At 38.1% G+C, this 16,268-nt stretch overlaps 1 protein-coding gene and 1 pseudogene across 3 annotated transcripts in view; one reads left to right on the forward strand and one right to left on the reverse strand.

The window, feature by feature from the left end:
* Positions 1-16,268, forward strand: part of SBF2 (SET binding factor 2) — a 503,560-nt gene that overhangs the window by 310,369 nt on the left and 176,923 nt on the right. The gene's annotated exons all lie outside the window — the stretch shown is intronic.
* On the reverse strand, positions 12,500-14,372 carry LOC123948105 (annotated as a pseudogene).

A 16,268-nucleotide genomic window follows, 5' to 3' on the forward strand; every position in this document is an offset into this window, starting at 1 on the left:
AATGGCCAAAAGGTACCTGAAAATGTATTCAGCATCACTAATCATCAGGGAAGTACGAATCAAAATCACCATGAGATACCACCTCACATTTGTTAGAATGACTGTTATCAAAAAGATTTAAGATAAGTTTTGGGAAGGATGTGGAAGAAAAGGAACCCTTCTGTACTGTTGGTAGGAATGTAAATTGATACAACCACTATGAAAAAAACAAAATTAAATCCAGAACAAGCATATGTTCCAACAATCCCACTTCTGAGCATATCCAAAGGAAAACAGGATATTGAAAAGGTATCTGCACCCCCGTGTTCACCGCAGCATTTTTAACAATAGCCAAGATATGAAAACAACCTAAGTGTTTACCAGCAGATGAATAGGAAAAGAAGATGTGTTATATATAAGCAGTGAAAGTATTCAACCTTGAGAAAGAAGGAAGTGTTACCATTTGCAATAACTTGGAGAGATGCTGAAGGCATCATGATAAGTGAAATAAGCCAGACAGAGAAAACAAAATAAATAGTGCGTGGTATCACAGATATGTAGAATCTTTAAAAAAAAAAAAAAAGTCAAACTCTTAGAAACAGAGAGTAAAGAAATGGTTGCCATGGCTTGAGGGGTAGGAGAAATAAGTAAAAGTTGGTAAAAGGGGCACACTTTTAGCTATTTGGTGGCTAAGGCCTGAGGATCTAATTTAGAATGTGGTGACTGTAGTTGATAAAACTGTATTATGTACTTGAAATTTGCTAAGAGAGTAGAACTTAAATATTTGCACCAACCAATAACAACAACAAAACATATATATGGGAATCCTTTCACAGTGTATGCATATATGAAATCACCACTGTGTCTACTTGAAATATTTTACCATTTTATTTATCAGTTATACCTCAATAAAACTTAAAACAATTTTTAATTAGTTTAAGACTTTAGTAATTAAGACAGTGTGGTTTTGGCACAATCATAAAGAGATTGAGCAAAAGAACAGAATATACGACAGTTTATAAACAGATGATAATAGGTAATACACAGAGGTACACATATATGAGAATGTGACTTATGACAGAATTGTCATTTCAGATCAATGACAAGAGGATAAAAAATTCAATAATTAGTGCTGGGACAATTAGGTGACCATGTACACAGAAAACGTACAGATACCTCACTGGTGTATGTACACCACACTATACACTAAAAAACAGTTTTGTGTGGACTAAAGACTTACATATGAAAAGCCAACCTCTACAGTTTTTCAAACAATCTTTAAAGTAGATATCCTTGACTTTGGGGTAGGGATAGATTTGTTAAACAAGTCACAAATAGTGCTGAACTTAAAAGAAAAGAGTGATAAATTTGACTACATTTAAATTAAGAATATATTCAATGACCCAGTGATTCCACTCTTAGATGAGCTCTTACCCATATACCAAGGGACATGCACAAAAATGTTCATAGGAGCATTGTTTAAAATAGCAGAAAACAAAACAACTAATATGTCAACCAGCAATAGAATGAATAAATTGTGGTATCTTTTTATTTATTTATTTTTTAAGATTTTATTTATTTATTTGACAGAGATCGCAGGTAGGCAGAGAGGCAGGCAGAGAGAGAGAGGGAAACAGGCTCCCCGCTGAGCAGAGAGCCCGATGCGGGGCTAGATCCCAGGACCCTGGGATCATGACCTGAGCCGAAGGCAGAGGCTTTAACCCACTCAGCCACCGAGGTGCCCCTGTGGTATCTTTTTTTTTTTTTGGTATCTTTTTATATTAGAACATCTTTTAGTAGAGAAAATGAATTGTAGTTATAAGAAACAATGAATCTTAAGATAGTTTTGCACAAAAATAAAAGAACAATCCAATTACAATATGGTTCCATTAGTATAAAATTTAAAACATGTAATATTATTATTTAGAAATATGTAATTTAGGAATATAACATATATGGTAAAACCATAAAGAAAAGCAAGGCAAGGGTGCCTGGGTGGCTCAGTTGTTGGGCATGTGCCTTTGGCCTGAGTCATGATCCCAGGGTCCTAGAATGGAGCCCCACGTTGGGTTCCCTGCTTGGTAGGAAGCCTGCTTCTCCCTCTCCCACTCCCACTGCTTATGTTCCCTCTCTTGCTCTGTCTGTCTGTCAAATAAGTAAACAAAATCTTGAAAAAGAAAAAGAAAAGCAAAGATATATATAAAATCATCACATTATACACTACAATTTTATCTCAATTGTACCTCAATAAAACTAGAAAAAAGGAAATTAAGGGAATAATAAAGAAAATATTGGAAAAAATTACCCTCAGCGGGACAGAGAGGAAGGGTTGATGAACGTAGAGATCTTCAGTGGCAATGCTAATACTCTATTTCTTAAACTAGGTGTCTTTGTTCTTAATAACCTTGCAACTTAGAAACCTTCAGGTCTTAGGGTACTGCTATTAGGGTTTTTTGCAAGGTATCTTTTTCTCTTCAAATGCATTTTGAAGGATATCTTTCTTTGAAATTCTGACTTAAAATCTAGCATCAAAAATGCAGTCTTGTAGCAAGCACTTTGTAGTTTGTTTAAGCATACTGACAAGATAGGGGATAATTCACCTTTATTGGAAGACATTTTTACTTTAAAGTATAATTTACTAGCTATAATAGTTTATATTAATAGCAACAATTAAAAGCAACCTAAATGTTCACCATTTGGATATTGATTAATTTAATTATGTACAACTATTTGGAATACTGCTCAGCTACAACATAAAAAGTAATAGATATATAATATGTGCCCATATGGAAAAACTTACATATTACTAGGTAGGCAAAAGGGAAGTTACATAAAGTAGATATAATATGATTCTATTTTTTACCTAAAATTACGTGTGTGTATTATAACGTACTATAAATTTAGAAGGATATTTGCAGTAAATCCTAAACAGTAGTTAGTTACTTCTGGTTAGATGGATTAGGCACACACACACATGTAGTTAAATTGTAAAACATAAGCATACATTTTATACATTAAAAAAAAGTTCTTTTTTTAGGAAGGAAATCATTGAATACCTTTATGAGAAGAATAAAACAATAAATTTGTCCTGAATAAAGCCTTGTCTTTTGTTACTTTACTGCCCTACTTTGATACTGTAATTATGGAGAACAAATTATGGATTATTTGATTAACAGATGAAGGTTTCTAGAAGCCCTAAAGTTAGGTAATTTCTTGAAACCCTATGATTGCTGATAAAACTATAAAAATTATTCTAGGAAGCCTTTTTTCCATTAATACTTCCTGTGCTATTTATTAACTTAGGAATTAAGTTTTCAGGTTTCTTTAAACTTAACTGTAGTGTATACCGATTAGTCATTTATAGAAGAGCCAGGTACCCTCAGGCTACAAATATTTTCCTTTCTCATTTGAATGATCATATTTCTGGAGAGCAAAAGGCATGGATTTGTTTCTGCTTTCAAATACACCTCGGCCAGGGCACTTAATATTTTTTCATTCAGTATTTCATAAGTACATAAAAATGGATCCTGTCTTTATTCCAGCACACGCTATTGTTTAACATTATAGAGAGGCTCTTCTCAGTTATAAATGGGCTCACATGTGATATTTTTATTTTAATGGGTTATTTATTACTAACTTGGGATTTGTTATTATTTATATTCTTGTTGCAACAATGTTACTTGTGGGGATTTAACGTGACATTCTGAACATTTTTTACAAAAGCGTAGAGTTTCAAGGCAGGCCAAACATCTGTGTTGGTATTTTAAGAAAGAAACCTTAACTAAATGAACTAATTTTTAGCTAGCGATTCAAAAACTTTAGCAATTTTTGCTTTTCGTGATTTTGAAGTTATTCTGTCCTTCCCTGTCCTCAAGGGAAAATTAAGTGGAACATGAGTACTGTAGGGGACTATTTTATTTATTAGGTTCTTTCAATGCCAAGGTTATTTTTTAAAGGACTGGTTTGTAGAGGTTATAGAGTATTCCTCTATATCATCTCATTTCAAATAATCATATTTTGGGTGATTATATAACTGAGATTATTAGAAATCTCTCCAAAAGTATCATGGCCTTAACTCTTTTCATTTTTAGCAGAGACATGATTAAAACTTTAGCAGATACATGATGTCAGGATCGTAACTAAATTTTTGTAAAGATTTTTATTTTTTATCAGTCAGAAAGAGAGAGAGAGTACACAAGCAAGGGAACAGCAGGCAGAGGGAGAAACAGGCTCCCCAGTGAGCAAGGAGCCCATTTCGGGGCTCAATTCCAGGACCCTGAGATCATGATCTGAGCCAAAAGCAGATGCTTAACCCACAGAGCCACCCAGGCATCCCACAGCTAAAAATTTTTTAACAATAAATTATAATTGTAAAAACTAATGAAGGGGCACTTGGGTGGCTCAGTGGGTTAAGCAACTGCCTTTGGCTCAGGTCATGATCCTAGAGTTCTGGGATTGAGTCCCCCATTGGGCTTCCAGCTCGGCGGGGAGTCTGCCTTTCCCTCTGACCTTCCCCCTCTCATGCTCTCTGTCTCTCATTCTCTCTCTATCAAATAAATAAAATCTTAAAAAAAAACAACAACTAGTGAAGTCCTCCATTTTCAGCATGATAAACAACTGCATGCTAGAAGAACCTTCTCACTAATGTCGTAGAAATAGATCTAAGAAAAATAGTAAAAAGAAATATAGCCATGTGATTTTGGAACATTGTTTATTCTAAGAAGAAAAGGAAATTTCTAAAAGGCCCTTCGTCTACTCTCAGGAAAAAGACAAATAGGGAAAACCAAAATTGTGAGCACAATTAAGCATTGTGCTCTATAAAGAGAGCTGTTTGAACCTGAGAGTTTTGCATTAGTCTGGGACATTAAAAGAGGAAAAAAAATAATCCCTATGCAATAGTGGCATGCCCCTCACCCTTTCCTCTAAAAGAATCAATTATAAATCCTTTCTGGAAGAATGCAGGTCCAGTGTAAGCAGTCAGGGTCCCCACAGATTAAATTTAATAAAATAGGGGTGCCTGGGTGGCTGAGTGGGTTAAAGCCTCTGCGTTTGGCTCAGGTCATGATCCCAGGGTTCTGGGATCGAGCCCCACATCGGGCTCTCTGCTCAGTGGGGAGCCTGCTTCCCCCTCTCTCTCTGCCTGCGTCTCTGACTACTTGTGATCTCTCTCTGTCAAATAAAGAAATAAAATCTTTAAAAAAAAATTTAATAAAATAGCCACTCACTATTTTAAAATGACCAAATACTAAGGAAGTGAGACAGTATGAATTAATGTCAACAGAAACAACCAACAACAGATTTGCACTCTCAAAAATATTCTGGAATGATCCACCTTGAATATATAATTAAAATATTTAAATAAACAAAAGATTGAGTACAAAATAAACCAATAACAAGAAACTAACAAAAATGGCTGGCTGAGTTTGTATAATCCCTTAAAATAAAAATGTAGAGGATGTGGAAGACTCAGTATTGTTAAGATGTCTGTTCTCAGCGAGTCAAGATGGCGGAGAAATAGCAGGCTGAGACTACATCAGGGAGCAGGAGATCAGCTCAATAGCTTATCTAAACATTGCAAACACCTACAAATCCAACGGGAGATCGAAGAGAAGAAGAACAGCAATTCTAGAAACAGAAAATCAACCACTTTCTGAAAGGTAGGACTGGCGGAGAAGTGAATCTAAAACGACGGGAAGATAGACCGCGGGGGGAGGGGCCGGCTCCCGGCAAGCGGCGGAGCAATGGAGCACAAAATCAGGACTTTTAAAAGTCTGTTCCACTGAGGGACATTGCTCCAGAGGCTAACCGGGGTGAAGCCCACGCGGGGTCAGCGTGGCCCCAGGTCCCGCAGGGTCACAGAAGGATCGGGGGTGTCAGAGTGTCACAGAGCTCGCAGGTGTTAGAACGGAGAAGCCGGCTACAGAGACAGAGCCGAGGACTGAACTCTCAGCTCGGGGTTACCTTGAACTGGCCGCGGGCTAGGTGAGCTCAGAGCGCGGCTAGAGGCTGGGGATACGGGAGTGATTGGGTGCTGTCCTCTGGGGGCGCACTGAGGAGTGGGGCCCCGGGCTCTCGGCTCCTCCGGGCCGGAGACTCGGAGGCCACCATTTTCATTCCCGTCCTCCGGAACTCTACGGAAAGCGTTCAGGGAACAGAAGCTCCAGAAAGCAAACCCCAGGGGATTACTTAGTCCAGCCCCTGATAAGGGCGGTGCAATTCCGCCTCGGGCAAAGACACTTGAGAGTCACTGCAACAGGCCCCTCCCCCAGAAGATCAACACAATATCCAGCCAGGACGAAGTTCATCTATCAAGGAAAGCAGGAAATCAAGGAAAGTTCAATACCTAAGACAGCAGCGGAATTCCAGAGGAAGAGAAAGCAAAGCATGGAACTCATGGCTTTCTCCCCGTGATTCTTTAGTCTTGCCGTTAATTCAATTTTTTTTTCAATTTTTTTCTTTCTTTTTTCTTCTTCTACTAAATATTTTAAAACTTTTACCCTTTTCTTTTTTAACGTTTTTTTGACTAGGTTATCTAAAATATATATTTTTTCTTTCATTTTATATTTTTTCTTTGTTTTATTTTTTAAATTTTTTTCTCTTTTTTTTCTGAACCTCTTTTTATCCCCTTTCTCCCCCCCACAATTTGGGGTCTCTTCTGATTTGGTTACAGCGCATTTTTCTCGGGTCTTTGCCACCCTTTTAGTATTTTATTTGATCCTTCATATTCTCTTATCTGGACAAAATGACAAGGTCGCAAAAATCACCACAAACAAAAGAACAAGAGGCAGTACCGAAAGCTAGGGACCTAATCAACACAAACATTGGTAATATGTCAGATCAAGAGTTCAGAATGACGATTCTGAACATTCTAGCCGGGCTCGAAAAAGGCATGGAAGATATTAGAGAAACCCTCTCTGTAGATATAAAAGCCCTTTCTGGGGAAATTAAAGAACTAAAATCTAACCAAGTTGAAATTTAAAAAAGCCATTAATGAGGTGCAATCAAAAATGGAGGCTCTCACTGCTAGGATAAATGAGGCAGAAGAAAGAATTAGTGATATAGAAGACCAAATGACAGAGAATAAAGAAGCCAAGCAAAAGAGGGACAAACAGCTACTGGACCACGAGGGGAGAATTCAACAGATAAGTGACACCATAAGACGAAACAACATTAGAATAATTGGGATTCCAGAAGAAGAAGAAAGAGAGAGGGGAGTAGAAGGTCTACTGGAGAGAATTATTGGAGAGAATTTTCCTAATATGGCAAAGGGAGCAAGCATCAAAATCCAGGAGGTGCAGAGAACCTAATAGTAAAATTTACAAGTCTTAGTGACAAAGAGAAAATCCCGAAAGCAGCCCGGGGAAAAGAAGTCTGTAACATACAATGGTAAAAATATTAGATTGACAGCAGACTTATCCACAGAGACCTGGCAGGCCAGAAAGAGCTGGCATGATATATTCAGAGCACTAAACGAGGAAAACATGCAGCCAAGAATACTCTATCCAGCTAGGCTATCATTGAAAATAGAAGGAGAGATAAAAAGCTTCCAGGACAAACAAAAACTGAAAGAATTTGCAAACACCAAACCAGCTCTACAGGAAATACTGAAAGGGGTCCTCTAAGCAAAGAGAGAGCCTAAAAATAGTAGCTTGGATGGGTACAGAGACAATATACAGTAACAGTCACCTTACAGGCTAATAATGGCACTAAAGTCATCTCTCAATAGTTACCCTGAATGTTAATGGGCTAAATGCCCCAATCAAAAGACACAGGGTATCAGAATGGATAAAAGAACAAAACCCATCAGTATGTTGCCTACAAGAAACTCATTTTAGATGCAAAGACACCTCCAGATTTAAAGTGAGGGGGTGGAAAACAATGTACCATGCTAATGGGCATCAGAAGAAAGCTGGGGTGGCAATCCTTAGATCAGATCAATTCGATTTTAAGCCAAAGACTATAATAAGAGATGAGGAAGGACACTATATCCTACTCAAAGGGTCTGTCGAACAAGAAGATCTAACAATTTTAAATATCTATGCCCCTAACGTGGGAGCAGCCAACTATATAAACCAATTAATAACAAAATCAAAGAAACACATCGATAATAATACAATAATAGTAGGGGACTTTAACACTCCCCTCACTGAAATGGACAGATCATCCAAGCAAAAGATCCACAAGGAAATAAAGGCCTTAAATGACACACTACACCAGATGGACATCACAGATATATTCAGAACATTTCATCCCAAAGCAACAGAATACACATTCTTCTCTAGTGCACATGGAACATTCTCCAGAATAGATCACATCCTGGGTCACAAATGAGGTCTCAACCATATCAAAAGATTAGGATCATTCCCTGCATATTTTCAGACCACAGTGCTCTGAAGCTAGAACTCAATCACGAGAGGAAAGCTGGAAAGAACCCAAATACATGGAGACTAAACAGCATCCTTCTAAAGAATGAATGGGTCAACCAGGAAATTAAAGAAGAATTGAAAAAATTCATGGAATCAAATGATAATGAAAACACAACGGTTCAAAATCTGTGGGACACAGCAAAGGCAGTCCTGAGAGGAAAATATATAGCGGTACAAGCCTTTCTCAAGAAACAAGAAAGGTCTCAAGTACACGACCTACCCCTACACCTAAAGGAGCTGGAGAAAGAATAAGAAAGAAACCCTAAACCCAGCAGGAGAAGAGAAATCATAAAGATCAGAGCAGAAATCAATGAAATAGAAACCAAAAAAACAATAGAACAAATCAATGAAACTAGGAGCTGGTTCTTTGAAAGAATCAATAAGATTGATTAAACCCCTGGCCAGACTCATCAAAAAGAAAAGAGAAAGGACCCAAATCAATAAAATCATGAATGAAAGAGAGAGATCACAACTAACACCAAAGAAATACAGACAATTCTAAGAACATACTATGAGCAACTCTACGCCAACAAATTTGACAATCTGGAAGAAATGGATGCGTTCCTAGAGACATAGAAACTACCACAACTGACCCAGGAAGAAATAGAAAACCTGAAGAGGCCCATAACCAGTAAGGAGATTGAAACAGTCATCAAAAATCTCCAAACAAACAAAAGCCCAGGGCCAGACGGCTTCCCAGGGGAATTCTACCAAACATTTAAAGAAGAACTCATTCCTATTCTCCTGAAACTGTTCCAAAAAATAGAAATGGAAGGAAAACTTCCAAACTCATTTTATGAGGCCAGCATCACCTTGATCCCGAAACCAGACTAGGATCCCACCAAAAAAGAGAACACAGACCAATATCCTTGATGAACACAGATGCAAAAATTCTCACCAAAATACTAGCCAAAAGGATTCAACAGTACATGAAAAGGATTATTCACCACAATCAAGTGGGATTTATTCCAGGGCTGCAGGGTTGGTTCAACACCCGCAAATCAATCAATGTGATAGAAAACATTAATAAAAGAAAGAACAAGAACCATATGATACTCTCAATAGATGCTGAAAAAGCATTTGACAAAGTACAGCATCCCTTCCTGATCAAAACTCTTCAACGTGTAGGGATAGAGGGCACATACCTCAATATTATCAAAGCCATCTATGAAAAACCCACCGCAAATATCATTCTCCATGGAGAAAAACTGAAAGCTTTTCCGTTAAGTTCAGAAACACGGCAGGGATGTCCATTATCACCACTGCTATTCCACATAGTACTAGAAGTCCTGGCCTCAGCAATCAGAGAACAAAAAGAAATTAAAGGCATCCAAATCGGCAAAGAAGAAGTCAAACTGTCACTCTTCACAGATGATAGGATACTATATGTGGAAAACCCAAAAGACTCCACTCCAAAACTGCTAGAACTTGTACAAGAATTCAGTAAAGTGTCAGGATATAAAATCAATGCACAGAAATCAGTTGCATTTCTGTACACCAACAACAAGACAGAAGAAAAAGAAATTAAGGAGTCAATCCCATTTACAATTGCACCCAAAACTATAAGGTACCTAGGAATAAACCTAACCAAAGAGGCTAAGAATCTATATGCAGAAAACTATAAAGTACTCATGAAAGAAATTGAGGAAGACACAAAGAAATGGAAAAATATTCCATGCTCCTGGATTGGAAGAATAAATATTGTGAAAATGTCTGTGCTACCTAAAGCAATCTACACATTTAATGCAATCCCTATCAAAATCCCATCCATTTTTTTCAAAGAAATGGAACAAATAATCCTAAAATTTATATGGAACCAGAAAAGACCTCGAACAGCCAAAGGAATATTGAAAAAGAAAGCCAAAGTGGGTGGCATCACAATTCCGGACTTCAAGCTCTATTACAAAGCTGTCATCATCAAGACAGCGTGGTACTGGCACAAAAACAGACACATAGATCAATGGAACAGAATAGAGAGCCCAGAAATAGACCCTCAACTCTATGGTCAACTAATCTTCTACAAAGGAGGAAAGAATGTCCAATGGAAAAAAGACAGCCTCTTCAGTAAATGGTGCTGGGAAAATTGGAGAGCCACATGCAGAAAAATGAAATTGGACCACTTCCTTACACCACACATGAAAATAGACTCCAAATGGATGAAGGACCTCAATGTGAGAAAGGAATCCAACAAAATCCTTGAGGAAAATGCAGGCAGCAACCTCTTCGACCTCAGCTGCAGCAACATCTTCCTAGGAACATCGGCAAAGGCAAGGGAAGCAAGGGCAAAAATGAACTACTGGGATTTCATCAAGATCAAAAGCTTTTGCACAGCAAAGGAAACAGTTAACAAAACCAAAAGACAACTGACAGAATGGGAGAAGATATTTGCAAATGATATATCAGATAAAGGGCTAGTATCCAAAATCTATAAGGAACTTAGCAGACTCAACACCCAAAGAACAAACAATCCAATCAAGAAATGGGCAGAGGACATGAACAGACATTTCTGCAAAGAAGACATCCAGATGGCCAACAGACACATGAAAAAGTGCTCCACGTCACTCGGCATCAGGGAAATACAAATCAAAACCACAATGAGATATCACCTCACACCAGTCAGAATGGCTAAAATTAACAAGTCAGGAAATGACAGATGCTGGCGAGGATGCAGAGAAAGGGGAACCCTCCTCCACTGTTGGTGGGAATGCAAGCTGGTGCAACCACTCTGGAAAACAGCATGGAGGTTCCTCAAAATGTTGAAAATAGAACTACCCTATGACCCAGCAATTGCACTACTGGGTATTTACCCTAAAGATACAAACACAGTGATCCGAAGGGGCACGTGCACCCGAGTGTTTATAGCAGCAATGTCTACAATAGCCAAACTATGGAAAGAACCTAGATGTCCATCAACATGAATGGATAAAGAAGATGTGGTATATATACACAATGGAATACGATGCAGCCATCAAAAGAAATGAAATCTTGCCATTTGCGACGACGTGGATGGAACTAGAGGGTATCATGCTTAGTGAAATAAGTCAATCGGAGAAAGACAACTATCATATGATCTCCCTGATATGAGGACGTGGAGATGCAACATGGTGGATTAGGGGATAGGAGAAGAATAAATGAAACAAGATGGGATTGGGAGGGAGACAAACCATAAATGACTCTTAATCTCACAAAACAAACTGGGGGTTGCTGGGGGGAGGTGGTGTTGGGAGAGGGGGAGGGGGTTATGGACATTGGGGAGGGTATGTGCTATGGTGAGTGCTGTGAAGTGTGTAAACCTGGTGATTCACAGACCTGTATCCCTGGGGATAAAAATACATTATATGTTTATAAAAAAAAAAAAGAAAGGATGAATACCCAACTTTTGTAGCAACATGGACGGGACTGGAAGAGATTATGTTGAGTGAAATAAGTCAAGCAGAGAGAGTCAATTATCATATGGTTTCACTTATTTGTGGAGCATAACAAATAACATGGAAGACATGGGGAGATGAAGAAGAGAAGGGAATTGAGGAAAATTGGAAGGAGAGGTGAACCATGAGAGACTATGGACTCTGAAAAACAACCTGAGGGTCTAGAAGGGTTGGGGGGTGGGAGGTTGGGGGAACAAGGTGGTGGGTATTAGTGAGGGCACGTGTTGCATGGAGCACTGAATGTGGTGCAAAAACAATGAACACTGTTGTGCTGAAAAGAAATTAAAAAAAGAAGAAAAAAAAAAGTTTAAATTTTAAAAAAAGAATTGCCGTAGACTTTTCTATAGAGATTGACAGGTGGATTCTAGGATGTATATGGAAATGCAGAGGATTTGGAATGGCCAAAAATCTTGAAAAAGAATAAAATTGGATGATTTATACTACCTGATTTCAAGATTTATTATCAACCCACAATAATCAAGACAGTGTGGTACTGACACTAAGCATCAACAAATAAATTAGTGGAAAGAGCGCCCAGAAATAGACCCACATTTACAGGATTTTTGACAAAAGCACCAGAAAAACCCAATAGGGAAAGGGAAATTTTTTCCAAAAATAGTATTGAAATAACTGAATATCCATACGGAGAAAAATGAATCTGAACCTCTATGTCACATAAAACACAAGGATAACTTTGAGATATAGAGTATAAATCTAAACGTAAAATATGAAACCATAAAGCTTTTAGGGGAAAATATGAAATAGTTTCAAGACTTAGGAATGGGCAACAGTTTCTTAGATCACAGAAAGCGATAACCAAAAGGGAAAAAATGATCATTATACTACATCAAAATTAAAACTGATGATCTTCAAAAGGCCCCATTATGAAAATGAATAGGCAAAACTGGGAAAAAATATTCCCAAAATATATATGTGGCAAAGAACTGGTATTGTGTTTATATAAAGAACTCCTACAACTTAAGCTGAACAAACCAATTTTTTAAAATGGAAAATTTAAACAGATACTTAACAAAATAATATGTGAATGCTCAGTAACCACATGAAGGTCTCAGGATCATTAGTCGTCAGAGAAATGCACATGAAAATCACTGTGAGATACTACTGTATAACCCACCCATATGCTGAGATTAGACTGACAATGCCAGATGTTGGCAATGTGGTAAAGTAATTGGAAATCTCATACTTTATTGTTGACAATTTAAACTGGTACAGTCACATCAGAAAAAAAGTCTGAAAGATTCTTTTAAAACTAAGCATATATCTATCCTATGATCCAATAATTTCATAATAATTGATGTCTGCTATTTACTTTGAAATGCACTAAAAATAATATGGATTAATGGATAGATAAATAATAAAGCAAGCCTAGTAAACTGTTCATGGTACAATCCAGGGAGAAATACACAGGTGTTCAGTATAAAATTCTTTCAACTTTGACATATTTTTGAAATGTATTGGTATTAAATAAACAAATACATAATCACAGACAACTCAATGGATAGGTTAAACATCAGTCTAGATACAGTGAAAGAGAGAATTCTAGTGAACTGGAATATACACATGAAGCAGTTACACAGTGGAGCAAAGAGAAACAGGAAGATGGAAAATGTGGAAGAGAAGATACAAGGAGAAGATAGTGAAGTGGTCTAATACAGTACTGTTCAAAGTGCTAGTCTGTGACATGATAAGGAACTTGTGCTCAAGTACAGATCAGTGACTTTGTTTGCATTGAGAAAGTCTTAATATAAAAAAAAAAAAAAAAAAGGCAAGCTACTAAACATTAGGCTAAGTGTGACTTCAGCTCATGGTGGTATCTCAGAAAGTAACCAAGGATCCTGCCTTACTAAAGAGAGCCTTCAAATGTCTAATCTCCAGATTTTGTCAAGGCTGAGAATTCCAGACACCAAGAAAATGTTTTCATAATATTTCATTTGTTGCTGGGTAGATTCTTATATTGGGCTTCTTAGGTTGATGCAGAATAATATGGGAAACCACATAGGAGTTGAGAAGTTTGAGAAACCCAATTTTCCCCATCAGATTGATTAAATCTAGAATTTTATTTATTTATTTTTTGTGGTTGTTAACATTTTTATTGCTTTGGAGGTAGAGGGGAGGTGCCCAGGAGCTCTTGGTGGTGTGATTCTGCTTCTTCACCATTGTAGGCTTCTGGCTGTGCAGGATGGTGCTGGCTCTGTGAACAGCATCCATGTGCAGAACTGGGCAGTACTTGTTCTTGCAGATCACGTGCATGATGCTGCTGAGTGTAGCCCAGGCATTCTTGTTCATGGTGGCCTGCACGTAGGAGGTGGCAGGTTTTCACTGAGATTTCTACTTCATGACTACCACTACACTTTTGCTCTTGGCCATGGGCCCACAGTCTTATAGTGAATCAGCCTGTGTAACAGAAGGAGTTGCCAGCCTTCAGATTATTTGGCTCAGTGCTGTAAATCTGTTTGTTTCTCTTGATCTGGAAACTGGAGCCGTTCCCCATGACCATACATTGTAGGTGGACAGACATGGTGGCAGCTGCACTCACTAGCATGGCAGGATGTGGAAAAGCAATCTAGAAATTTTTAAGGACATTCATGCACTGTTCATATGTACGAGGTAGCAGATTTGGGGATTTTGTTAAGTGCTGTGGTCTGAATATGTTCTCCCAGATTCATATGTTGGAAACCAAACACCTAAGGTGATGGTATTAGGAGGGGGGCTTTGGGGAGGTGATAAAATTATGAAGATAGAGCCCTCATGAATGAGATTAATCCCTATAAAAGAGAGTCAACAGAGCTCCCTTTGTCCCTTCTACCATGTAAGGATATAAAAAGTCTATAACCTAGAAGAGGGCCCTCAGCTGACCATGCTGGCATCCTGATCTTGAACTTCCAACCTCCTAAATTTCCATTGTATAAACCATTCAGCCTGTGGTATTTTGTTACAGCAGCCCCAAACAGACTAATACATTAAGAATATATTAATGAGTAGAATACATCTTACTTAATCAGAGTAAGTTTTTTACTTCCTTCCTCTCTTTTCTTCCTCCATTTACTTATTTCTACTATATACTAGTCTGTACACTAGATATGGAGGTACACTTCATACTGAAGTAATTAATATATTCTGGTTCTTATGGAGTTCACAATCCAGAAGGAAAATCTCACAGGTAAATATAATATAGTGACATATGCACTGATAGATATTTGTGTAAAACTCTGAATGCTATTACAGGATTACCGGATTTTGAGTGGGAAGGACATGGTCACAGAAGGCATTTATTGGACAAGAAGTGAAAGGGAGAGTATTCCCTAGAGAAATTTGTTAGTAGAAAAAAAAATACAGAAAGGACCTGTGTTTTTGAAAATTAAAAAATGTTTCTGTGTTGCCAAATGTAGGGTAGAAAGATGGTGAGAGATGAGAGAAGTAGGTAGAGTAACTTCTGGTTAAAGTAAACAGGTTGAATATGGACGTTGAACCTCAGCTACCACACAAAACCCCACTAAAACAAAAGTAAAGGATTTTACTTTAAGTAAAGGCAACGCCATTTTGGGTACTGGAAAGCTGATGGTGAATGACTTTATTTAGCAGACTCAAGACTGCATTTTCCTAACTGACGTTGTAAAAGCCTTGAAGCAGCCCAATTTGCAGAACTGCAAAAGACTCAGGGATTGGGGACATCAAGTATTCTCTGAAAAAAGGAGATTGGGGGGGCGGGTAAAACAATAAACGAGGATTGGTTGAAAGTCCCCTGTAGATGCAGCTGGATTGCCCTCCTAGATCATTTTTTAGTTCTGTGTAAACAGCCAGCTGCCCCTCCTTTACTCTGGTGGAAGATGAGAGGTTTGTTTGTTTGTTTGTGTATTTATTTTTAAGAGAGGCCATCACTACCCTGGGAGACACTAGGTCTGGCTGAGGGAAATTCTGGTTTTCTGCAAACAAGGGAGTTAAGTGAATGCCAAATATTGAGAATACTAGCAGACTTTCCGCCTTCTTCAGCTTCTTTCCGTCTTCTTCAGCTCCTAGAACTCTGGCAACTTGTTTTCAGGTCAGGACGTTGGAAAACAGTTCTTTGAGAAATGTCAACAGCCAGAGAGAAAAAGATTTTACTAAAGATACTGAACTAAATAGCTCAACGAGATCATGCTAAAATGGAGCTTGCAGTCAACAGGCTTCACCATGTACACACTCTTTCTATTTTGTCATTCTTTGCTTTACTCGTGTGGGATATGACCTAAGCAGAAGGGTCCCCAAAACAAAGTTGTTACCATTGTTCCCCAACTCTGCTTTCACTCCCCACTCTCCCACATGAGAGAACCTTCTAGTCATCATCCATAATTGTCCTGCCCTTTTCAGTACATGTATCACTCTGATGGCCTCAGACAACCTCAGCTTTCTTTTGGCTCTGAAACTGGGTTAGCCA

Source organism: Meles meles, chromosome 8 (genome assembly GCF_922984935.1).
Source record: "Meles meles chromosome 8, mMelMel3.1 paternal haplotype, whole genome shotgun sequence".
Classification (NCBI taxonomy): Eukaryota; Metazoa; Chordata; class Mammalia; order Carnivora; family Mustelidae; genus Meles; species Meles meles.